Source organism: Natator depressus, chromosome 12 (assembly GCF_965152275.1).
Source record: "Natator depressus isolate rNatDep1 chromosome 12, rNatDep2.hap1, whole genome shotgun sequence".
Taxonomy (NCBI): domain Eukaryota; kingdom Metazoa; phylum Chordata; order Testudines; family Cheloniidae; genus Natator; species Natator depressus.
In genome coordinates this window covers 24,713,033-24,738,348 of record NC_134245.1, presented here as the reverse complement: position 1 = coordinate 24,738,348, position 25,316 = coordinate 24,713,033, and the positions used below count along the sequence as shown (strand labels likewise).

Genomic DNA, 25,316 nt, shown 5'->3' with positions numbered 1-25,316 from the left:
GCAAGGGATCAATGAGAGTGGAGGAGAAAGGAGAAGTAATTTTGACTCCCTTCTCAGTAGCTCCAAGAATAGCCACCAGCAGTTGGGAGGAGGGTCTGTAGGAGAAGCCCTGATCTCCCTCTCTGCATCCTTGCTGTTGAGTGGCATTTCAGCAGGGCATGAATGACGGAGTGTTGGAGGAGGCAAGTATGTGAGTAACACTTTCAGCTCTGGGTGGGGGTCATAAGCACTGTAAGTTCCTCGGCTGCAGGTGCTGCAGTTATGGAAGTAAGAGCTCAGAATGGAGGCAGAACTGATAGATATGTGCACATCGAAAAGAAGACAGACCTCTAGATACATGCACGCACACTCTGTGTGTGTGTGTGTGTATGTGTATGTGTATGTGTGTGTAATACACATATAGTCAAGTCCTGAAACTCTATGCTGTGCAAAGGTTGAATATAGGTCCTGAGGATTGACTGTGGAGGAATTCCAGTCCTGCACACAGAAAATCCCAAAGCCTGTTTGACAAGTTCCCATGATTATTTGAAACCCTAATTATCTAAGGCCTACATGGAAATCAAAAGGTGTGATGTTAATATACAAAAGATACAATGAATTACATCCATGTATGGATGCTCTCATTCTGAAGTAAAGTGGCCTTAGTTCATTGTACATTTAGCCTTTAAAGAAAAGCTCTAAAGGTTTTAAGACACCCCCACCCATCCCAAAAAAACCCCACCTTCAGGTAATCTGGACCATACTGTATACGGCTCATGTCATTTCATCCAGCACCAAACTGGAGCCTCTAGATGGAATGCCAGCAGCAAAAACAAATTAAGGAGAGGAAGTGAAAAATACTATATCTAATTAAAGCAATGGAGGAAAGGGAAAGACAAAGAATATTCTTACTGCAGGATGTACAAGAGGTTTGCTGAGGTCTTCTGCACTAGCTCAAGCAGGAAACAGTTTTACAGTGACCCATATCAAATGCACAGCTTAAAAATGTATGGAAAACAAATATTTAGAATAGGACCATATAAAGTTATTATGGTGATGAACATTAACTCCCTGTCACCCCAATTATTTGTTGACCCCCATAATACTGGCAGATGTCATGAACAACAGTCTTAACTTTAGAACTAAAAGACTTAACCACCTATTTATTTCTTGTGCCATTGTTATTAGGTGATTTTCACATCTATTAATGTTTTCACTTCCACAAATATTTGGTATAGCAAATATGTTTGATTTCTTTTCTTTTAAAAAACATAAACCTATTTGAAAAGGAATCAACAGTCCCACAGGCTAAATGCCCTAGGGTCTAATGTATGATAAAAGAGACTTGCATATAATCAACTGTGCAAACATTGTTTCTGGGACCATTGCTATATACTCCTAGGTTTCAGAGTAGCAGCTGTGTTAGTCTGTATTTGCAAAAAGAAAAGGAGTACTTGTGGCACCTTAGAGACTAACAAATTTATCTGAGCATAAGCTTTCGTTGAAATGAGCTGTAGCTCACAAAAGCTTTTGGTCAAATAAATTTGTTAGTCTCTAAGGTGCCACAAGTGCTCCTTTTCTTTTTGTATATACTAGTCAACGTCTCTTTTCCATTAAGATATGATTTGAAGATCCTGTTAAATTTTTAAAGGGTCATACTTGGATACAATTTACAATTAACTTGCATAATGTCTTTCTTTTATTCCAGTAAATTATTCAATCTGCAGAGTGATCACCCCACAGGGGAAATGACTGGCTTGTTTTACCTCACCTGCTGTGCTAGACCCACATTTTTCAGAGCAATAAAAGCTCATTGTAGCTATTTTAACTTTGCTACATACTGAATTAGAGGTGTGCCAAATGATTTAGAAATAATTCAGCTAACTCTGAACAACATGGCGATACTTGTCAGTTGCGAGCATAGGATGATATACATTTGCCTAGCTGTTTCAGATGATTATGACAGTGTGAAGTGCCACCCATATATATCTCTGCCTGTCCTGGTTAAGAAGTAACAACTATCTGAATGAAAAAAGCCAACCTTTTCTCTTGGGGAATTGGGTAGGAGGTGGGTTGTCAGACTGGAGATACAGGTTGTTGTTTTTTTATTATCATGATGATCATTGGGCAGGTTTGTTATGTTGTGGGACTAATCACCATCTATCAGTGATTTTTATTTCTGTGTTAAATATCTGTTAGTCTGCTTTCTGTGATGCACCTTGAATGTTAGATAGGCACTAAAAGTCTCAATAAAATAAATATAGATTATTAACAGAATTTCCATGGCTTGTGTTGCTGCTCTCTTCACAACTAGGCCCACGCATGCAAAGGCATTACTTTGTGTGATGTGATGAGCGACCATTTATATTAAAAATCTGAACCCTGCCAATCAATCTACAGTAGCGCATTTTTTCCCTACCAATTATGGCCTAGATTTTAAAAAGTGACTAGTGGTTTCAGTTGACTCAATTTTTTGATGCCCAGCTTGAAAAATAGTAAAGTGGCCTTATTTTCAGAAGTGCTTAGCTCCTGCTCTGTGTAAATCAAGCCCCGGGCATCCAAACACTACTAGTTACTTCTGAAAATTAGACCTGTCTCTCTGGAAAGTGTATGTGTGGCCCCAGAAAAGGAAATATTTGTATATTTGAAATAACCTATTATTCCTATCTGCCACCCTCACCCTGAACTGCTGCTTCTCCATGAAAAATCCCAGTGGCTTCTTCAGCCTGCTCCTAATGTTATGTCGTCTTCATCTTGGTGTTGAGCCAAAGCTTCTTAAAAATCAATGGAAAGTCTCCCATTGACTTCACTGGGCATTGGGTCAGGTCCCCAGTTGGGAAATAGTATTCCTGCTACCAACTCTCCTCCTATGGCAGGATCAGGATGACATTTAAGAAGGGACAGCATGGTTGCAGGACAGGACAATGTAGCTGCAGAGACACAGCAGGCCAAGAGTCTGAGCTCAGGACTCGGGGACAGGCCCTTGGAGCAGCCTGAGCATATGAACCTGCTGAGATGGGAGGGGCCATCAAGAGTGGTTATTATTGAGGGAGGAAGCATTTCTTTTAGGCATTTTGGATATATGTCCTACCCCTCTTTGCAATGACACTGTGGTTCAATCCATGCTAATCAAGGTGTTCGGATAGATATGTGCATTTGAATTCCTGCCTTTCCAAGGGTACTAAGTGTTCTGAATAGCCCAGCAGAGATGGGAGCCTACTTTCACATGTCATCTACTTCTGTTGGCCTCATCTAGACACAGAGCGTTCACATATCCCTATTTCCTGAAAATGCAGGACAGATGGTCGTTGTTGTGATGTGATGAAGGGTATCAGGGAGTTCTTTGTTTGGCCTTGACAATGACATACCTGAGAACAGTCCAGTATTTCAAATTGCATTTGTGTAAGCAATTAATTGCCAAAACAAAACACACAAACAAAATCAATCACTATTCTAATCGGCGCAGGTTTTGGAATAATTCATTGATCGAGAAGTGTGAGTGGCAGGGGTCACATTTCTGAAACGAAAAAAGCTAAGACATCCTTGTGGTTCATGACAATATCCCAGAGCGATTTGTGAACTGCACTGTATACATCCCTCTTAGACATGCATAGAAATGTTTGCTTAGAGCAAGAACCAAATAAACAAAACCTAGCAGAGGATTGTTTTTACTCTCTCTCTCTCTCTCTTTTTTTTTTTTTTAGCTGAAGATTTTGTATCCTTGGGCCAATACCATAAACTATAGCAACTAAAAGACACTCACTGCTCCCATTCTAAGCAAGTTCTATAGTCTGTTTAACACAGACAGAAATGTCTCTAGTGGGTTACAAGTGCATAATACTAACAACTTTGCTCTGTTGCTCCTTTGTTCAGTATGACAGGGACGCTGCCCAGCAAAATAACACAGTGTATTCCGGTGGTAATCAAAGAGAATCACTTAATCCAGGAAATATCAACACTAGCTACATCCTCAACTGGTGTAAATGGTGTATTGCCATTGGCTTATACCAACAGAGGGTCTGGCCCTATTGTCTGTCTATAATATGCTTGATAAGTCTTAATGCCTACATTTTCCAAGCTCTGTGCAAGAGGGGAGCTGTTTATAATGCATGTACATCCATTGCTGCAAAAAAAAAACCCCTTGTGTCTGCATGCAAACAAGTATCTGAAAGTAGAAACTGGCTAACTGCACATACAAATTGGGCAAGTGTGTGAAATTGTCTCATGTGCATGAGGAAATGGGGTAGTGTGGGCATATTGTGTGCCTCACCAGTTGTACAGGCTTCTTTTGTTTGTTAATGGAAAGTGGATTAAACATGTATTTCTGTGACAATGCCCACAGACAAATATATTAGCATTAGAAGTGAGCCTGGGCAGAACCCACCAGACATGTGTCTAAACTTCTACCAAGCTGTGCGGTTTTCAGATTTGGGGTTTTGTTTTGTCTCTCTCCTCGATAGACATTTCTGGATAATTCCCTGGCTGTGGCCCAGCCAGCCATGCAAAACAGAAAATACAGATTGATAATTTTTTGAATTTTATTTTAAAGCCAGCAGATCATCTTAGTTTCGTGCTGATGCACCTGGTTAGATTCTGGTGGGCCAGGGTGTTATTCAACAGTTGATCATTTTGGACTGAACCACTTCAAAGGATGTCAGAGTTTGGCCAGATAATGGCAGAAGGGGGGGAGAGTTCTTTTTAATAACTGTTTAACAGCTTCTTGCAAAGCTCATAAGGTTGCATTTCAGTTCTTTTTGTCTCCATGAAAAGATAATTTAACAACTCAGGGTTTCATCCTACAGGGTTGTGGCTGTGCATTGTGAAGGAATAGTGATGGGCTGCAGGTAACCTTTAAAATTTATTAGTAGTTTAATTACATAGTGGCTTTTGTTATTCTTTGGCCACATTTTTCGAACGAAGGCACCTAAATCAAAGTGGTCTGATTTTCAAAGCTCCTAAGGTTCCTATTGTCTTCCATGAGAGCTGTCAGTGCTCTGTTCCTCTGAAAGTCAGGACAAAGCTTATCTAAAGGCCCAACTTCAGGCACTGCTGTTTGAAAATGTTGCTTTTGTTGAAAGAAGAAAACCACGAGTAGGATTGGAAATAGGAAGTGCACTAAATGATTCCTTTTGGTGTTCTTCACCTTCATTCGTGTTCACACAAGAATAAACGTATAAAGATGGAGAAGCTGAAATATAGATGGTCACCAAAAGAGATGGAATAATTTTCTAATTTTTGGGAAAGGTCCTGAACTAGTTACACAAATCTCTCTTTCTAGCTGCCGCCAGTTTGTTTGGCAGTAGTGGTTATTGCAATTCTGCTTCAATTTCTCTCTCTCTCTGATAATGCTCATCCCTTTTATATGTGGCAAATGAACCTTACTGTCCTTGCCTTACTACTAAGTACTATATAAATATTCATCTATTTCTATTGTCTTGAGTAGGAGTACACACATGATTAAAGCTAAACATGCATGAAAGTGTTTGCAGGATCAGGGCTTAAGTCAAACATTTTCCAAAAAGTCCCTCCAAAAGATACTGATATACAGATGTGCTGGGAATGTTAGAAGGTATGGAAACAGATTTGGATGCTCATTAAAAATAAATCACATTCTCTGAACTGTTAACCTGGTGGTTAACAAAATACACTAGGTGGGTAGGCCAATAACTCATGTGTAGACAGATGAGTTCTCGCCAGCTCGATGCTACAAGAGGTTATTGGAACCATTCATGTAGAATATATATAGGCTATTTTGTCATAACTAAGTGAAATGGGGAGCTCCCAGAGCCAGGTGCTTTTTGGCAAGGGGTTAAGAAAAAGTTGTGACAGCAACACTGCATGTGTCAGGGATTTCATTGCTGTTTCATAAATAGAAGTGAACGCTGATGAAAAAGATGGTGCTCATAGGTACCAGTGGGACACAGTCTTCATGCACATTTAATCTTGGTCATCTTTCAGCAATGGTGCTGTTTGATTTGTGTTTGCTGAATGTATGTAATCAGGCTGCAGTCCAGTTGGAACTGAGCTAAGCCCACCACAGGATGGTAAATCATGTGTTATGATCAGTTGGATGGTCTGGGATACTCAGCATTACAGACTAAATTCTGCACTGACGTATACACTGTGCTATCCCATTAAAGTCATGGTCAGATGTATTTAATTTTTGTAATTCTTACCATTTTTATAGTTGTATAGAAATTGCAAACATTGTGTACCCAAGTGCAAAATCAAAACTATAGAATATCCATTATCAGCGTAGAGATGTCTTGCTTGAATATCCAAGAGAATAGTTATTACATGTGAAAAAAGTAAAAAAGACTAATTTATTAAATGGATGATATTCCATCCTCATCCTTATGTCCAACTCCCATTGACTTTGGTAAATTCAAAGGAAGCAGCATATATGCTGGTCATGATTTGGCACTATGGCCCAGATCTGTAAAAGGTATTTAGGCATCCCCAAAGGTATTTGAAATTAATGGGAATTAGGCTTCTAATCCGGGCCTCTGTCTCATAAATAGAAGATGTTAGTGATGTTTGAAGATTTAGGGCTATTTTACAAAAGACATATACATTCCGTGGGCCTTATTCTCAGTTATAGTAAGGCCCCTTCATTCCATTCTGGCAGTATAAATGGGCTTTAAAATGGATGCAAATTACAGCGTAAAAGAGCTCTAGTATAAATAAGAATCAGGCCCTGTGATAGAGAGAGGGAGAACTGACCGACTCAAACATGATTGCTGCATTAATCAATTGTTTGCACTTGAACACCTTTTCTTCTTGCTGTAAGAACATAAGAACAGTCATACTGGTCAAACCAATGGTCAATCAAGTCTAGTATCCTGTCTTCTGACAGTGGCCAATGCCAGATGCCCCAGAAGGAATGAACAGAACAGGACAACTTATCAAGTAATCCATCCCCTGTTGTCCTGTTACAGGTTTAGGGGCACCCAGAGCATGGGTTGCATCCTGGACCATCTTGGCAAGTAGCCATTGGTGAATCTACCTTCCAGAATTCCTTATTCCTTTTCTGAACCCAGTATTACGGTGTTTTGTTTTATTTTACAGAACATAGACTGAAGAGATCATATTTAGATTTTCTCATGCATCCTTGCCAGAGATATTGTGTCTTGGCTCTCCTCCAAAAGCCTTTTCTCCATCTTCAGGAAATACACACGACACTACCTGCACCTTAATTTCATAGATATTCACAAAGAGTGCGTAGATTGCAAATCTGAGATCCAAGACATGAATGAAACATGCTGCAGTGCCCTGTCACTCATGAAGTCCTATAAAATCCAGAGAAGTGGCAATAATATTAAAAAATCAATTTCAATTATCAAAGAGCTGTACTCTGGCAGACCTTACAATGGGCTTGTGGAAAACCAAAAGTTAATGGAAGTCTAAGGTTTATTATAAATTTAGTCTCTTTTTCTAGAAAATGATTTCATTTGTTTACAATAGCTGAAGTGATGCATTACATGCAAATATTCCAGTACAAATAATGTGCTCAAAAATGAAGTAAATAGTACGTCTAGAATTAAAGCAACAGGAAGAATGTCGTTAGTGCTGTTACAGACCCCTTTTGTGTGCGCAATGGGGATCTGTTGTATCCCAGTCCATCATTTCCATTCCCAACAGCTTTCTATGCTTAGAATAACTCTACCATGTCACTTGGGATGGCACAAAGGAACAGGTACAATCTCAACTCAGAATAGATTAATGCAACATTTTTGTCTCTAGAACCTCTGCAAGTAAGATCACTGCATGAGAAGTTCCCCATAGTACATTCACATTATTTGGTCATTAGGCTGAAAGTATGTCATTGCAGATTTCACATAACAAGGTACAGATTCCAGTGTTCTTTTCTTTTTTTAACTAAAGAAACCATGCAGTTGGTGAAATGTCCCTGAATTTTTCAAACACTTGCATACCTAAGCATTCTTACACAATTGTATGTTCATTTCTATGGTAGGCAAATCCTCAGAATTCATCTGCTAGTTAGATTGTTCACATATATACCTTTATGCTTGCATTTTTGACTTTCATAAACACACATTTACTTGCTTAAATGTAATACGAGTATGTGAAAGTACATATGTATTTGTGCTTTTACAATACATTTGGCCAATATATGCCATTCTCATGAAGAAAGTTACTATGTAAAGGTCATTATAATTAAAATAGCAGTTTTCTGAAATGATCATTGTGGTAGAATTACTAAAATTCATAAGGAATTTGGAGCTGAAGACAATCTGCCCATTATAACACTTTTTGTGCTGCCTTTACAAAGCGTTTCATCCAAGACAATTGTGTTCATAGAATCACAGAGGATTAGGGTTGGAAGAGACCGCAGGAGGTCATCTAGTCCAACCCCCTGCTCAAAACAGGACCAACCCCCAGCTAAATCATCCCAGCCAGGGCTCTGTCAAGCCAGGCCTTAAAAACCTCTATGGATGGAGATTCTACCACCTCACTAGGTAACACATTCCAGTGGTTCACCACCCTCCTATTGAAATAGTGATTCCTAATATCCAACCTAAACCTCCCCTACTGCAACTTGAGACCATTGCTTCTTGTTCTGTCATCTGCCACCACTGAGAAGAGCCTAGCTCCATCCTCTTTGGAACCCCCCCCTCAGGTAGTTGAAGGCTGCTATCAAATTCCCTGTCACTCTTCTCTTCTGCAGACTAAATAAGCCCAGTTTCCTTAGCCTCTCCTCGTAAGTCATGTGCCCCAGCCCCCTAATCATTTTTGTTGCCTTCCACTGGACTCCCTCCAATTTGTCCACATCCTCCCTGTAGTGGAGAGCCCCAAACTGGATGCAATACTCCAGATTTGGCCACAACAGTGCCAAATAGAGGGGAATAATCACTTCCCTCGATCTGTTGGCAATGCTCCTACTAATGCAGCCCAATATGCCATTAGCCTTCTTGGCAACAAGGGCACATGTTGACTCAGCCAGATTTTGAAAAAACTTCATAAGATATTTGACAATTTTTTTTTTACTCACCACTTCTCGTCCCACAGAATCTCACAGAACTCAGCAGACATTATATGCTGCCTGCTGAGGTAGTTATTCTCTCTCTAGTGCTAAAGACAACCTAGGTGATTTAGGCAATTATTTATAGAAATTAAAAAGCAAATCTTCATAGAGACCTTTAACATGGTTTTGCCATTAAAATGACAGAGTTATAAATCCCTGGGAAATGAGGTTTATTATTGAAATACCAAAAGAATTTTAGGGGCATTGTAGCACCTACAATTATAGTGGTGTTTAGCATGTAAATTGCTCTTATGTTAAAGAAAGGTTAATGGCTCATGTAAATGCATTAGCCTTGCACTCCTGTATGTGAGATACTGTACATGGGGCTCAATGCTGCGAGGCATCAAGTGCCTTCTGCAAGGTGGTGACCAACCTCCACTCCTATAGAACAGGATTGGACCGTGAAAGCAGAACCAGTGATGAAATATTTAGCCATGTTGCTTTAAAGAAATGCTTATAAGTTACGTCCAACAAACTGAGTCGGGTCCATCTAATGGGCTGCACTGCCAGTCAGCTCCCCACTCATGGAACATGACTGTTCAAACACTACAGCCTGCAAAGTGTCTGACAAGTGTTTTCATGTTAACATTCATTAGATGGCTCGGTCAAACAATTCATGCTTGATTAATTGATTATCTCATGGTGATAGTTCATTTTTCGAAATAGCTGCCAACCCGAGAAGGAGCAGGACAGTTAGAGCAATGACAAAAGACCCTGACAGACAAATGCTAGACTTATTGAATAACTGCTAGAGTGACAGACCAGCATCTACAGAATTTAATCAGTGCTTCAAAGACATGACGGAGCTATAAAGCTTCTTTATTTCTCCTTTGTGCATTTATGAATTGTTAATGTAGTCAATACATGTTAGCTTCATTGGTTGTTTGGTTAAAAAGCAGTTTGAATGTTCTAAGTTAGAATTGCCTGAGTATCAGTTTTTGCACAATGAAATTTTTGAGTACTTAGAGATTTATAAGGTTTTATTGATGACTAAAAAGCAAAGCATAATTCCCAGCTTTGTTTTCCAGCATTACAGAGTTCGTAAGAGTTGACACTGCAGTGCTTATTGAACAAATTCATTTTCCTGGCACAGGGGGTGTTTTGAATTTTCTGAGTTAGGGCTGGATAAACTGGATGCACCCGTGCAAGCTAGCAAATAGCAATTGCACTGAAAGAGGATTTCAGGCTAGAGCAGTGCAGGGAGCAAACTATCAGCCAGAGTGAATTATCTGCAGAAAATAAACGTACTGGGAAACATCATCCCTGGCGTAATTCTACTGAAGTCAATTGGATTGCCCCACCACAGAGCTTGGCCCAATATCCATTTGTAGAGGATGCTTGATCCACTAATTATTGGAAAGAATTTGAGAGAATATAATTACCAGGTACCACAGCCTGCTGTTTTCAGGTTTTTCTTCCAGATATAGAAAGAGTAATACACAAGAGGAGCTTAAAGACACAAGGTCAGTTTTCTGAAGGGTTGCCTCTTCTTGTGAGTGTAAAGATGTGAGTGCTTATACTTGCACCCCCAATCAGTTCCAGGTTGCACCTGCACAAGAGAGGCAAGGACTCATCTCACCTCTAAACTTGCTCCATGGACTTGGCCTTGTTTCCACACAAAAATGGGAGTTTTGCCGTTGACTTCAATAGAAACTGGATCAGCTCCTCTAACCCCCACTGTTGCATCATAGTGAATTTTGAACAGTTTTCTGGGCCTGACCCAAAGTCCACTGAATTCAATGAAAAGATTTTGGAGAGGATTCTTCCACATGTATCTCATTTTCTGTATTTCACTGTTATAATCTTGTTTTGCTTAAGAGTTCATCAGCTCCTGGTGCTTATTCCTCACCAAAAGTTCTAATTGGCTCTGAATAACCCCACAATTAGGTGTTCTGGAAATAATTATGATGCCACACACAAAGGTTCAGGTCTTCAAATGAGGAATAAGCAGCAGGCACTGATGAAGCATCACATCAGCTTCCTTAAAGAAAAGGGATTTTTACCTTAAACAGAAAACTGGGCATTCTCAGACACTAAATATTCACAGTTTAGGTTGTTTTGGTTCATACACTATAGTGCTAAAAAAAAAACTAAAGAAAATTTTGTTTCCATGAAGATCTCCTTCACAATTAGCAAAACCCATAATTAGCAGCATAGGAAATTATGTTTAAACAGACTGGAGGCATCAGAATATACCTCCCAATTGTGCCTTATTAGAAGGGGGTAGGAATGGTTGATAAGAATGATTCAGGTGGAAAAGCTCTTGTGTGAAGAGAGATCAAAATGATTGGGAGTGTTTACATCACAGAGGAGATGAATAAAATGGAACATGATAAAAGTGTGAAAAGGGTAGATCAGGCGCTTCTATTCATCCTTTCTCATAATGTAAGAGAAAGCAGACATAGGATGAAATAGAAAACTGGCGCGCACACTGAAAAACTGATACCTTTTGTGGGGGAGGGGTGCAACATGCAGCCTGTGGAACTCATTACCAGAGGATGTCATCAAAGGCAAGAGTTTAGCTGGACTCAAAAAACAAAAACATGCATCTGTATAATGAAGATACCCAGGGTATTAATAGTACATTATGAGATAAGGCTGAGCTTTGGAAGGGATATTAACCCTAATGCTTCAGGGCATAAGCTAGACTCTTCCACAGGGAGTAAGGAGGAAACTTTCCCTGAGAGCAGATTATTCCCATAACTGTCTACTGCAGGGTTTCTTGCATTTTCCGCTGAAGCATGTAGAACCGATCACTGTCAGGCTATTGTCCTAGATTGACCACAGTGGCAACATCTGTACTCCCATTAAGAGGGACTGCTAACTAGATTTGGGTGAAATGTTCCCAATGAATAGTTTGTTCACTGAAAAAGACAGTTTTGGGTTGACTGAAACTAGGCATGTACTCGTGAATGGTTTGGCCAAAAAAATTTGGGGGAGATAGATTCACAAGGAGACTTAGGTGCCATTCACAAAACTGAGGAGGACAGTTTTTCCTAGCCTTGTGCTCCTTGGAGAAAAGGAGTACCAGGAACCTACGGGGTTTGCCCTTGTTTTTCCAGTATGCACATGGCACATAGCCTCTCCTCTCTTTTTTGCTTCTCTTTCTGTTTTTCTTGGGCTTTGTACTTTTTGTCTTCTAGCTCCAGGTCGTTGGTATGCTGCTATTTCTGCTACCTGTTTTTTCTTCTCTGCTTCCAACTTTTGCTTCTCAGCGTCTATTTCCAGCTTTTTGGTCCGCTTCACTATCTCCATCTTCTGAACCTCCATCCCAGCTAGTTTGACTTGCATGGCTGCCTCACTGAATATTGTGTCATATTGATCTTCTAAGCCTGTTTTACCCTTGTGCTCAGTCCCTTTTGGTAGATGAGTCTGATCTCTTTGCCATCTATCTTGCTTACTCATACTTTCCTGTGTTCTGTTTCCCTTACCCAAAATAAACACACAGAAAGTAACTGTAACATTTTCTTTGTCTATTACCAACCTTCTCACTTGTGAATTTCCCAGAATCTAGTGGATATGCGCTTGGAGTTAGCTAACCAGCAAATGGAGTGCCAGGCCCTGCCTATGCCACTGTGACACTCCCCAGAAGTACCCCAGGTTCTGAGGCCCCTCACCACTACCTGCCCTTAGCATGAAGCAGTCTTGTCTGTACCTACTGCGAGTCAGCTCCCTAAAACCACCAGCCTCTGGCAGCACTAGCACTACTTTCCAGGTAAGCACAGACCAAGCCCCGAGACCTTGGAGCATTCCCTGCAGTGTTCAGCCCCTTATCAACTGAACACTCTCAGAATGACCAGGCCTGTTATTTCCAAGGGAACAGCGCATACCAGCTTGTAAGATTCAGCTCAGAACCATCACTTTGCTTAACTCCACAGCACTTGCATATATTTACAGTGAAAACAAGAATAAGTTTATTATCAAAGAACAGATGCAAGTAATAGTGAGTAAAAATATTAGAAACTAACGGTTACATATATAACTAAATTATAACACTCTCTTTAGAGACTAAACTGAACTAACAAGTTAAGTTCTTGCCTACTGAAGTTTGTCTCACCCAAAGTTCTCTCCAGGGTTTTCAACCAAGCCTGGTTGAGGCCCCTTTTTCATGAAGCAAAAGCACCATCTTTTGACTTCCTCAATGAAGAGTGACAGGTTGTCTTTGCCCCCCAAATAGAGTAAACCAAACCTCTGAAGTTTATCTTCAGATAAGGTTCTCTCTCTCCCCTGCTGTTTTTCCCTCTGAATTCCCCATAATTCTTCATTTGCATTCAGTTCAGACTGGTTGCAGTAGCCCCATTCTGAATGAGACAATATTCAATTTGCATGTGAACAGATGGCTAAACATCTCTCATTTGACAGAAAACCTGTTTTTCAACTATACTGGGGCCCAATCCCCATACACAAACTTTAAGAACATAATTTTTATATATATGTACATAGTATCTGTACATTCATTTCACAATGATATTGATGACCAGTATCACACCGGCTTTCATTTGAGACCTCACATGAGATTCCTTTGCTGAACTAAAATGTATGTACCAGAATCAGGAGATTCCTGTAACCCCTCTGCACCCCGTTGCTAGTTGGCATTAAAGAGATTCTTGGGTCAGAGAGACCCAGGTTTAAGTCCTACTCCAAATCAGGCAGAATGGGGATTTAAACCTGGGTCTGTCACATCCCCAGGTGAGTACTTTAATCCCAGGGCTATAAGGGGGGCAGCAGCAGCATCACCACCTCCTCCTTCTCCAGTGGTTTTGTGAATGGCATTTCCAAATGGCCTTTGCTTTTTTAAAAAAATTGGTTAAAAATGACCTGAAATCACAACAAAATGTTTTGTTTGACTCAAAACCATTTGAGGGAGGGGTCTGTTGTTTCACTGAGAAATCAAAACAAAAATTGGGGTCTATTGAAACAGTTTTTTATGATGTGTATAGCTCTACTGCTAACTGATTTTAATAGCAAATCCTGTTACAGTAATACATTCACATCATCCTCAGCTCTGGTAGATATCTGCTATGATAAGCATTTAACTATTCCAGGCTACATAAATTTTGTACAGAAAATAGAGTGCTTGTATCTGGAGACTTCCCTTAAAAATCATATGTTATACATCTGCCACTTTTAAATTGTTACTCCAAACCTTTTAATTGTAATAACTGAAGTTCTGTGCTATTCAGAGTGGCTTTTTTACAACTTGTGGTAATGTAGAAGAGCTAGTAAGGTCGAATGTGTCACTAGCAATTTTCCTCTCTACTGCATTTTTTAACTTGTTTACTACGGTAGAAAGCAAGAAAAAGATACTTTGAGAGAGTGCACCAGGTACATTATCCACTCAGTGGTTTGATCCTTTTAAACTTGTTCATTAGGTGTAGCAGAAAGAGAGAGACAGAGAGAGTGAGTGAGCGAGATCCAGGATTGCATACTATAAGGCACCCAGCCATTACACGGTCCATCACAGTGCTCAAAAATCCTCTTTTATGTGTATTTCCATACAGTGTGAGCTGAAAAGTGGCTTGGCAATGGCTAAAAATGAGTAAATCCATTTCTCTGTTCAACAAAGCCACAGCTACTGTCTTGTTTTTAATAATAGAAAAAAAGCTAACTCTGAGGAATAGTCAAATGAGATGTACTTTTTTGTGGTCGGGAAATGGAGATAATTTCCATAAAGTATAGTGGTGTACATTAGATTTGTCCTTTTCACTTCTGCATAAATTGTGTCTATTTGGGAGCTTGCATTTGCTGTATGCTCTTTCACCTTCTTTTCATCCCAACGCACCTCTGCAGACCCAGGGAGCAGTACAGCATCACCATTCATTCCTGTCCATGGCTTGTTGCTCCATTAAGCCCATGTCATATACTTGTGTACGATGTCCTGCCATCTAGTTGCTGGTCGGCCTCTAGGTCTGACTGACCTCAGTTGTGTTTGCATTATTTTCTTTGGCATCAACCATCTTTTTGACTTCTGTGATGTCCCTACCATCATAATCTTTTTAATTGTAGCCAGTCCAGTGCCCTGATTTATCATCTTACCCTCCTTCTAACTTCTTTAACTCATTCCATTTACACCTGCCATCTTTTGACGCACTCTCCTCTGTACTGCCACCGGCCTTATTATTCAAACACTACATTTCTTAGCTTGATCTCCCTCATATGACTTACATGCTACATGTCTTAAATACAATGGGTGGAATTTTCAAAAGTGCTTAGCTCTGCTTCCATTAAAGTCAATCATAAAACTGTAATAGGAGCAGAGTTAGACCAATGCTGATTGCTTTGGAAAATACTGCTCAATCGACCTGGTTCAGCCTTCAATTACATAAGTGTAACTGATGGCAGTGTATGGCTCCAAAACAATGCACTGCAGAAAATTGTAATGCAGATTGCTACAATGCTACCAATTAAAATGTTAGCTTCCATAAATTTAAAAAAAATGTTTATACTCCTTTCTTTCCCCTTAGATAGGAGAGTTGGAGCCTCAGTCACAGCTCTGATGATGTACATGATACTTACAAAACTTCAGCTTTACTTATTTCCTGGATTGACTTCATTGTGAGTTAGGGTGCTCAGTGTTTTGGGCCCTCTGTTGGGCTGATCAGCCTTTCAAGTGAGCAGAGCTGGGCACTGCCGCCAAGTCAGCCAGGGAAATCACTAGCCAAGAGAGCTGAAAATTTTCAAAATTTCAATGAATTTTTTTTATTGAAATTTCAATGCAAAAATTCTCAACAATTTTGCAAAAATGTTCCATTTTTTGAGCAGCTTTGGTCAGTAAATGGTTGTCCTTATTCCTGCCTCTGAACATGCGCATACTTGTTTTGGCCATGCTTTCAATTACCAGTACCCGCACCATGATCCTTTGTGGAGGAGGATTTTGCTACCTCTAAATCCTCAATCCATTCCTCTCATGTTATCTTTAACATTTTTGTAACAAAAGTACTCCAACCACCGTAACAGAAAAAGATTGTCTATATGACACCATCTTTGCAGGATAATAGAGTTTGAATAGAGGCTACAAGGTCTGTTGTATAAAGGAGCATTCTCCTTAGCAAAGAAGGATAAATCCATGGGGAAACATTTGACTTCAAAGTGCTGTAGTGTGAATGCAAATTTAATAGACAACAGGAAAAAAGTAGAGGAGTACAGTATGTCCTTTAGGAATCTGAGTTAAACCCTGCTGTAGCACAAGGGTCTTAGCAATTGATAATTGTTTACAGGCTGATCCAAAGCCCACTGAAGTCAATGGAAAGACTCCCAGTGACTTCCAAGGTTTTTTGGACCAGGCTGTTAAGGACTTGATTATTGAAATATTAAACTGTGCAAATGCTCAAGCACTAATATGTGTATAGTTTGCACAGTAGTTTGGGCAAGTGGTGTGTGTGTGTGTGTGTGAAAGACAAGTTAAATCCATTAGTCACGGAAAATTTATTTGGCTGTGGTCGCCTTGGGGAGATTTTCAAAGACAAAACTGGGAGTTAGCTGCCCAATTCCCATTGACTTTCTCATTGATTTAACTGCCCTTTGCCTTTGAAAACCTCCCCTTTGTGTATTTGCCTACCAATATAAGTTTGTTTGCAAGCAGCCATTCAGTTTCTGAAGATTAAGATGACTCAGAGTGGTACAAATGTCTTACTACAGTGGACGTTTTGCTCTGGTGTGACTCTGTCCCAGAGTCAGGGCATGTAGGTAGAGCAGGTAGTGGAAGGAGAAAGCTGCTGCAGGTGAGCAGCTCAGGAACTGGTTTTAGTGGATGTCGGAATATTATCTGATTGTGTTAATATACCACTTTTCATCCCAAATACTTTAAAAAGTAGTTACGGATCTGTGAAATCTAGGGATCACTTTCCCAGCTTCTGAATGAAGTCACCACTGGGCTGAAACACAGCAGCCATTCAACTGTATAAACCAACTCTTCCCAGGGTTTTAGAACAGGGAGTGACCAATACAGAATTCTGCTGAAACTGCACGTGGTATTTAAGTAGAAAGTTAGGGTTTGGACAAGACACTGTGGTTAGCACCCAATATCTTACGGAAAGTACCTGATATCTTTATGACCACTTGCAGTTCAATTGGTGACTGCCAGTAGCAAAAATCCCCAAAGCCGGAGACTGGATACTAAGAGGGGAGGGCTCTGAGTTACTACAGAGAATTCTTTCCCACATGCTCAGGGACTCACTGATCACCATATTTGGGGTCAGGAAGGAATTTTCATCCAGGTCAGATTGGCAGATACCCTGAGGGCTTTTCTCCTTCCTCTGCAGGGTGGGCCTGGGTCACCTTGCAGGTTTAAACTAGTGTAAATGGTGGATTCTCTGTAACATGAAGTCTTTAAATCCTGATGTGAGGACTTCAATAACTCAGCCAGAGATTAGGGGCGTATTACAGGAGTGGTTGGTGAGGTTCTGTGTAATGTGCAGGAGGTCAGACTACATGATCATGATGGTCCCTTCTGATCTTAAAGTCTATGAGTCTCTGAGTGTTATGGACAAATAGGGCCAAGTTCTGTTTTTGGTTTTTTTTGCAAAACGTCAGTCGGAAAACTAAAACCAGGGGTGTTCAGACCCCTAAACCAAACCACTGATCTTTGGGGTAGGAGGCAGGGCACTGGCTTGAACAAAATATCCAGGCTCTGGCTCCTCTCTAGTTTTAAATCTCATCTGAAAGCCAGGGTAAATAGTACAAAGATTTGTGTGTGTCCAGGATGGGATTGTTGGTGCGGGAACAGTGGAAGATATGAGATGTCACAGGATAGCGGACTCTTTAAAAGGGAGTTGGGCTGAATCCCTGAGCACCCCCCATTATACCCTGACTAATCATTGGTCTCCTAGCTGATGGTATGATGGGAGGGATCATATGATAGCTTGACAAACGTAAAAGCCAGCAAGTAGCTCAGTTGAGCTGGAAGAGCTGCAAGGGAGTAGGAAGGGTCTTGCAGGAGTCCCTGTATCAAGCCAAGAGCCCAGCTGACATGCAACTCCCAGGTGGAAGGCCTGTGGAGCGTAATTCTGCAAGGAGCTAGAGAATTGGAAGGAGTAAATAGACTTCTAGAGCAGACCTTGGGTGATGGGGAAAGGACATGACTGATAGGTTGAACTTGTGTTATTCTGAAGATATAAACTGAATCCCTGAAGAAAAGGGAATCCTGTAGCTGGAAAGTTTTCTTTGGTGCACAGAGATGGTGAGTGAGCCCACCAGCTTACACGAGCCGGTTACTGAAAATTATGACAAGCTGAACTTCAACGGTAGTTTAGTTGCAGCTGCAGTATCTGCAGGGGGCTGCTTCTCTGCTGCGGATTCTCCCTCTCCTGTTCCTATTTCCTCCTCCAAGGCCTTGTGTTATGACCACCATCATTTGGGCAGAAGGGAACCAGACAGGGTTTTCTGTGAAACTTTGAAATGTTTGCCCTAACTTGGCTGCTGGGTGACATAAGTCTTTGTCCTCCAGAGGATACATATGCTGTTTTCGGCAGCTTTCTTTTGTGATTTATGAATTTTAATCGCAAGCTTGGGACTGTGACGTCTGTGCTCATGTCCCAACATAATTTTTTCCTTTCTATTTTTATTTAAATAAATGAATAAGCAGTAGGGGAAAAGAGTTGAAAAATCTACATTTGCTAGGAGAGTTAAGTGGCGATTGCAGAGAACAGCTGGAGCGTATCTAATGTTCTGGTCTCTTTATCTGGCCTCCAAGGAATTGCACACAAAGCACTGCTTACTCATACCTTGATGAATAAGCAATGTGCAGCAACCAAAGGGAAAGGAAAAAGATAGCTATATAAAGAGTTGTTATCAAAAGGCCCCCAAATAAAGACAAAAACAAATATTGTGAGTGCAATTTTTCAAGGGATGGAGCAAGTTCTTCTCTTGAACCTAGCTGGAGTTGGGAGGACAGATAAGCATACATGCATTAACCACAGATACCATTCCGCAGCTGGTCCAACAAGATAGTGAAATATTTTATCTACATGGTTGTAGTTCTATAGTCTCTGTTGCTGAGCATTTAGAGTTTATTACACCTTCTTGAAAGATTGTGGCTTGCTTCAGTTTCTTTTCAAAGAGATCTCTAGAGTTTTGTAGAATTATATCTCTGTCTGCACTACACAAGGTCCAAACCAAAAACTGTTCGAATAAAAGCCAGCCGAAGGGCCCAGCCCATTCTGTGAATGGAACCAGAATGTCCGTGCTACTTCACTAGAACTTTAGTCCCAAAGACAATGTGAATTTTGCCTTAGCGAAGACTTCAGGATTGGGCCACTGGTCTCTGTGGATTCTCAGTGCTAAATTTAAGCACACGATAGCTAAGGCTCAAATCCACACCGTTCAGCCTGAGCGTAGGATACTAGGCATGTTCATGGGGGAAGGGAAAAGGGTATTTCCCCATTCTCAGGTCACAGAGTAGCAGTGCAGCTGCTCCATGGATGCTACTCCAGTTGAATATATGGCCCTAAAGCACCCCCCTAAATTGTGGTAGAGAGCGTGGACCCGTGGAACCAGTAGTATCTCCTGTACACACAAACACACTCTGGTGGGTCCCCTCCAAACTGAGCTCCATGTTTCTGGGTTATTTTTGGTGAAAATAAGTTTAGCAAATACACATACATCTATGAGGGGTTTGTACAAGATTATTTATGCATTGCCTCCTTGTCAGGGTTTGCAGAAAATTTATATTGACTCATCATACTGCACATCTAAGATATTGATGGCTAAAAGCCATATAGTTTTAGATGAAGAATTAGGTCTCTAATGTGCACCCACTGCATGGTAATGCTTCATTCTGAGAAACAGTATCTATTGAACCCTTAAGTTCTATAACTGGTATGCCATTTGCCATGGCCAGTGAGGCAGCAGCTGTCATACATTTCAATTTTAGTGCCTTTAAATAACCTTTCCAAATGCTAATTTTCTTATAATGCTTCTCTTACAAGTCTAAATAAGGCAATGTAAACAGCATGCAATTTGCAGTTTTTCTTCTTTAAAGGCATCCGATCAGGGGTGTTTTCATAATTACGACATTTTAAAATAGATATCTGGTTTACAATCCATGTTATTCCAATCACAGTAACACTTCCATTTGCATGAGCCCTTTTCATATTACTCAAAACCAGCTGGTGTCTAGTAAATTTCTGACCAATTTTTAGTTTGGATTCTGACAGTTATTTAATTGCTTTGTTAATGAGAATCATTCGATCTTTTATCAAATTAAATAGCAGTCTTGGTAGCAGTACACTTTTGCAATATGCTGTGCTGCGAGCAACATATAAGTAAACTGAATTGGAAATTATTTTATGAAATACAGTTTTCATTACCATGCTGTGTTGTATCGTACTTTTAAAAATTCTGTTTTCAGTTCTATGAATTTTTGAATAATACTAGTAGATAGGAAACTGACCAAAAAGGCACTTACTCCATTTCTCTTGCAAAGTTGGTTCTGCTAAATTTGGATAATCCTTTTGAATTTTATCTTTTTTGCTGTTTTTCACAAAATGAAATGCAGTTCTAGCAAGTGAAAATGGCAACAATCCTACATTAAGAGAAAGTTGTCAAAGTCAAAACCAATATGTATAAGGGAGCTCTCTACAGGGAGATTTTCTCAGCTCTATATTCCAATGATATGTGGACACCTCAAAGGCCTCCACCATCTTCTGCTGCAGAGCACCTATAAAGCAGTGAGACCAGACTGTTCTTCAAGCTGGGTCCAGCAAAAGTGGTGGAATCCTTCTGAAATACTGAGGTTCCATTGAAATGCCACCTAGTCATAAGTGACATGCCTGGTAAATTGGGCTGCACCATAGATATGTTTTGCCCAACATAATAGGCATGTGAAGTTGCAACACAGACAATTATAAACCTTATTTATTATGTCTCTTACTGGCAAGTCAGTAAACCTTCTGATGTACCTTCTTCCTGGTTTTGTTATCCTGCACGAAACCTGCAGCAGAGCTGGGTGGATAACACATGAACAATTTAATGACATCTCTTTTTTTTATCATGAATTGTCCGTGAACAGATCACAATTTTCTTTAATATTTTCATCATTTAAAATTCTTCACTGAATGCTGTGTGGAGTAACTCTCACTCCTTACCTCATTTGTTGAGCAGTTTGATTTGCACTGTTTTTATTGTACACATTGGTGACCCAGTATGTTTCTGTTCCTTAACTGGATAAAACATCTCTCTTTAAATCAGGTTTCTGGTGAAAATACCCTCACTTATGAATTCAACAGCTGACTTTCTGAGGATATGCTTGAATATTCCCTTAAAATTTGCTCTTTCTGTGAACAATCCTGCCAGAAAACTCCTTCACTAGAGTAAATGTGGAAAAGAAAACACAAAAGCAGCATGAAAAGACTCTAAATGAACTCATTTAAAAAACTGGAATGAATACAAGTAGACTTCTTTTTTTCAGTGTTTGCCTAGGTTTCTCACACAGCTTGCAATCCATTTTGAAAGCTGAGTTTCAGAGCTACCTGTCCTCTTTATGTGACTTTCTTCTATCAGTGCTGTTCACCAGAAAATTGTATTCACCACCTCCAGAATATCATTGGTTTGTTATAGCCCTGTGGAAAATTAAAGTGATTATAGCCCCAATCCAGTGATAGGGTCAACCTATACAGATCTGATTTCTGGATCAGAGCCTAGGATTACAACTGCCTTTTCATTGGATAAAGCATTGATCATCTATTTAATCCATTGGTGTGTGCAGTAACAGAACTTCTCATGGATTCTGACTGGCATTAATTACAATTGGCACAAGCTTGGGGATATTGGTTAAAAATATACAGCAAATCTGCTGCAGTGGTAAACTCTGATCAACCTGGGCAACCCAATGAGGAGAATTATTTGTCCTTTACATACAATAGGCATAATGAAACCAAACTAGTTAATGATTACAAGTTATATAAAAGTGTGAACTAATTTTACATCTATTAGATCTCAGTTTTTAAAAGAATATGAAAGCTGTTTTACTCAATGTAGCAAGCTAAAAGTACAAAAAGTATAAGAATAGCTTCTTAGGATAAATAAAGATGTAAAGAAAGAAAGAAAACATATTGCAGTCACCATTTTGAAGCATCCTGCCGAGAGTGGCTGTCTTGTCAAGTAATATTAGGCCCAGATTGTTTTAGAATTGTGCACAGTGAATTGTTAAATCAAGGCAAAGAAAACCAACCAAAAAAGTCAGTCATAGCCCTTCAGTGATTACAATATTGTACCTTGATATAGTATGGCACTGGAGATGGAGGCATGTGGAACAGGAAAAAACACTGTTTCCATCTGCTGCTGCCACACTGTCACCTATTGTGATTTACCAGTGGCAGCTGCCCTAATTATGTTAAATGGCATTGGCCAGCAGTACAACTCATGGGAATGTGGTCATTCTAGGCCCATAACTACAATCTCCTGCTGGTTGCAATGGCCACTGTTCCTTGTATTAGTAGAATGGGCAAACCATAAGTACTAAGGCTTTACTTGACAGAGTTTATAGTATTTGTAGAGCTGTAGGTTAATACCTATTTCTCCCTTCACTGTACCACAGGAAGTATTGGCAAAGGTAATGAAAGGGCCTCTGGATCTCTGTATTCTGATATCACCCCATTGGCTGTCCACACCATGGTTCCAATCAGTTCCACAATTCCTGGTATGTTACCACATAGTCCTGGAGAAAATGCAGGAGGGTCAACTGTGCAGTGAGCACTCTTGGGGTGCAAATATGCTGTCAAAGAATCCTTTGCAACATGCAGGGTTGCAGAAATAGAATGACCAGTTCCTGCCTTTAGGTTAGGAAACAGCAATCATTAAATCCTACAACAGGGCTTATAAGAACTTTGTTTAATGGACAAAGTCAAAGCCAGAAAATAAAATGTCCCTTTCAGGAGTTAAGCCTATATTTCTGAATTACTTGGTCAATGAGATTAGATGGTAAATCTTCTGTCACGACTACAACCTAGGCCCTAGCTTCCATTTTGAATAAATAATGAGGGAGTTTGGCATGCTAGTTAGAGCAGTCCCCCTAGCCAAAACAATAAAACCCAAACAGGATTCCTTTGTAGACCTGGTCAGGAAAGTTTTGACAAAATGCTGATTCATCGGAACTGACTTTTTCATGGGAACGTATGTGTTTCAATGAACATTTCATTAGGTGTTTCTCAGGTCAGGGAGAAGAAAGAGAGATGCATAGACACAGTCCCCCTAGAATAGCCAGTATCCTGTTGGCTAGGCACTCACCTGGCCCTGGGGGAGAACCACATTCAGGTCAGGCAGAGCAGGAGCTTGAACTTTAGTGTCCCACTGGCCTGGTGAGTGCCCCACTCACTGAGCTATTGGCTAGGCTGGGGTGGGTGTCCCTTTTGGGCTTTTTCAAGAAACATTTTGAAATGTCTCCGTTTTGTTCTGATGCAAAACAAAACCAAATTCTAAAACTTGGACATTTTTCATAAAACAGAATTCATGTTTTCCAACCAGCCTACTCCTTTGGGACTATTAACCATTTCACAAGGCATTTGTCCTCAACTGAAAAATCTTATTACGTCCTCATTGGTTTGGTTGCTAAAATGGCGTTACCATTTTGGATAAAGAATAATTCAGAAGGTTGCAAATTGAAAAGAGGACTGAAACGCAGCTAGCTCCCAAAAATAACCTGATTTCTTTTAAATGTTGCCACTAGGGAATTTTATTATACATATTTCTAAATGAATATATCATGTATTTATTATTGCAGCATCACATAAAGGTCCCGATTAGGTCCCATTGCGCTAGGTATTGTACGGACATATATTAAGACATGGCGTAAAATCCTGGCTTCACTGAAGTCAATAGCAAAACTCCCATTGAATTTAATGAGACCAGGATTTCATTATCATCCCTGCCCTGAGGAATTTATGCTCTAATCTGGAATAAATTGCAACAAGTGAGTATAGCAACAAAGAGGCAGGAGGAGGATGTAATTACATGAGTTAGCTATATTCACACCTTGGCTGGCTCTAAAGCAGCTGTCAATGCCAAAACACCGGGTTAATTTAAATGGGGCAGAATCAGGCCTCTGCACTCTGGGCTTGAGTAGTGAGAGCACCTCTTCTGACTGTCACTTGAATTCACTTAGAGCAAAGAAGAGAATAACCAGAACTGGATACTCGAAATGGACTGTGGTATTTATATCACGACGACTAATATGAAGGGTAAATCAAGTACAGTTCAACCTCTGAAGTGGGGTGGGAGGAAGTAAAATTTACTCTTCTATATTGTAGGTGTCCAATTTCAAATCTGTGATTTCATGGAGGAAAGAAATTGTGTGCCTGGTCTCCATTTAGGGCAGGGGTTTGCAAACGTTTTGGCCTGAGGGCCACATCTGGGTATGGAAATTGTGTGGTGGGCCATGAATGCTGACAAAAGTGGGGGTTGTGGTGCAGGAGGGGGTGAGGGCTCTGGCTGGGGGTGTGGCCAGAAATGAGGAGTTCAGGGTGAGGGAGGGGTCTTCAGGCTGGGGCAGGGGGTTGAAGTAGGGCTGAGTATGAGGGGTTGGGGGTATAGGAGGGTGCTACAGGCTGGGACTGAGGTGTTCAGAGGGTTGGAGGGGATCAGGGCTGGGACAAGGGTTTGGGGAGGGGGGCAGGGGTGCAGGCTCTGGGCGGCGCTTACCTCAAGCAGCTCCTGGAAGCAGTGTCATGTCTCCCATCTGGCTCTTACATGGAGGCGCAGCCAGGCGGCTCTGTGCACTGCCCCATCCGCAGGCGCCGCCCTTGCAAGTCCCATTGGCCTCAGTTCCCAGCCAATGGGAGCTGCGGGGGTGGCACTTGGGGCAGGGCCAGCGTGTGGAGCCCCCCTATCTGTAGGAGCTGGAGGGGGGACATGCTGCTGCTTCTGGGAGCTGCATGGAGCCATGGCACATGCAGAGCGGGACAAGCCCCCGACCCCGCTCCCTGTCTGGAGCGCTGGAGAGGGGCAAGTCCTGGACCTAGCTACCCGGCAGGAGTTTGAGGGCTGGATTTAAATGTCTGAAGGGCCGGATGCAGCCCCCGGGCCATAGTTTGCCCACCTCTGATTTAGGGGGCTGTGTGCTCAGCTTATTAGCTTGCTATAAATACTTTCGCATTTCTTAACAAATAATAAAATGGGAATGTGTTGGGGGAGGTGGATATAATTTCAGAAAATGTTTTAGTTACCTATTTTATCTACTGAAACATCACCTAGGAGGTATTGTTTCTCTGTGATGCAGCTCGATACTTCATGTAGTAAACAGCAGCACTCTTCCATAGTTCATTAAATTATGTTGTGGTGATCTTGTCTCCACTGGGTC

At 40.8% G+C, this 25,316-nt stretch overlaps 1 protein-coding gene across 4 annotated transcripts in view; it reads right to left on the bottom strand.

The window, feature by feature from the left end:
• Window positions 1–25,316, bottom strand: part of CHST8 (carbohydrate sulfotransferase 8) — a 262,922-nt gene that overhangs the window by 164,573 nt on the left and 73,033 nt on the right. The window contains exon 1 of one of the 4 annotated variants that reach the window (XM_074968748.1): window positions 15,542–15,667. The exons of the other annotated variants lie outside the window; for them this stretch is intronic. The gene's annotated coding sequence lies outside the window, so the exon portion shown is untranslated. Of the gene's footprint in view, window positions 1–15,541; window positions 15,668–25,316 lie in introns of those variants that run through there. 4 annotated transcript variants of the gene reach the window in all.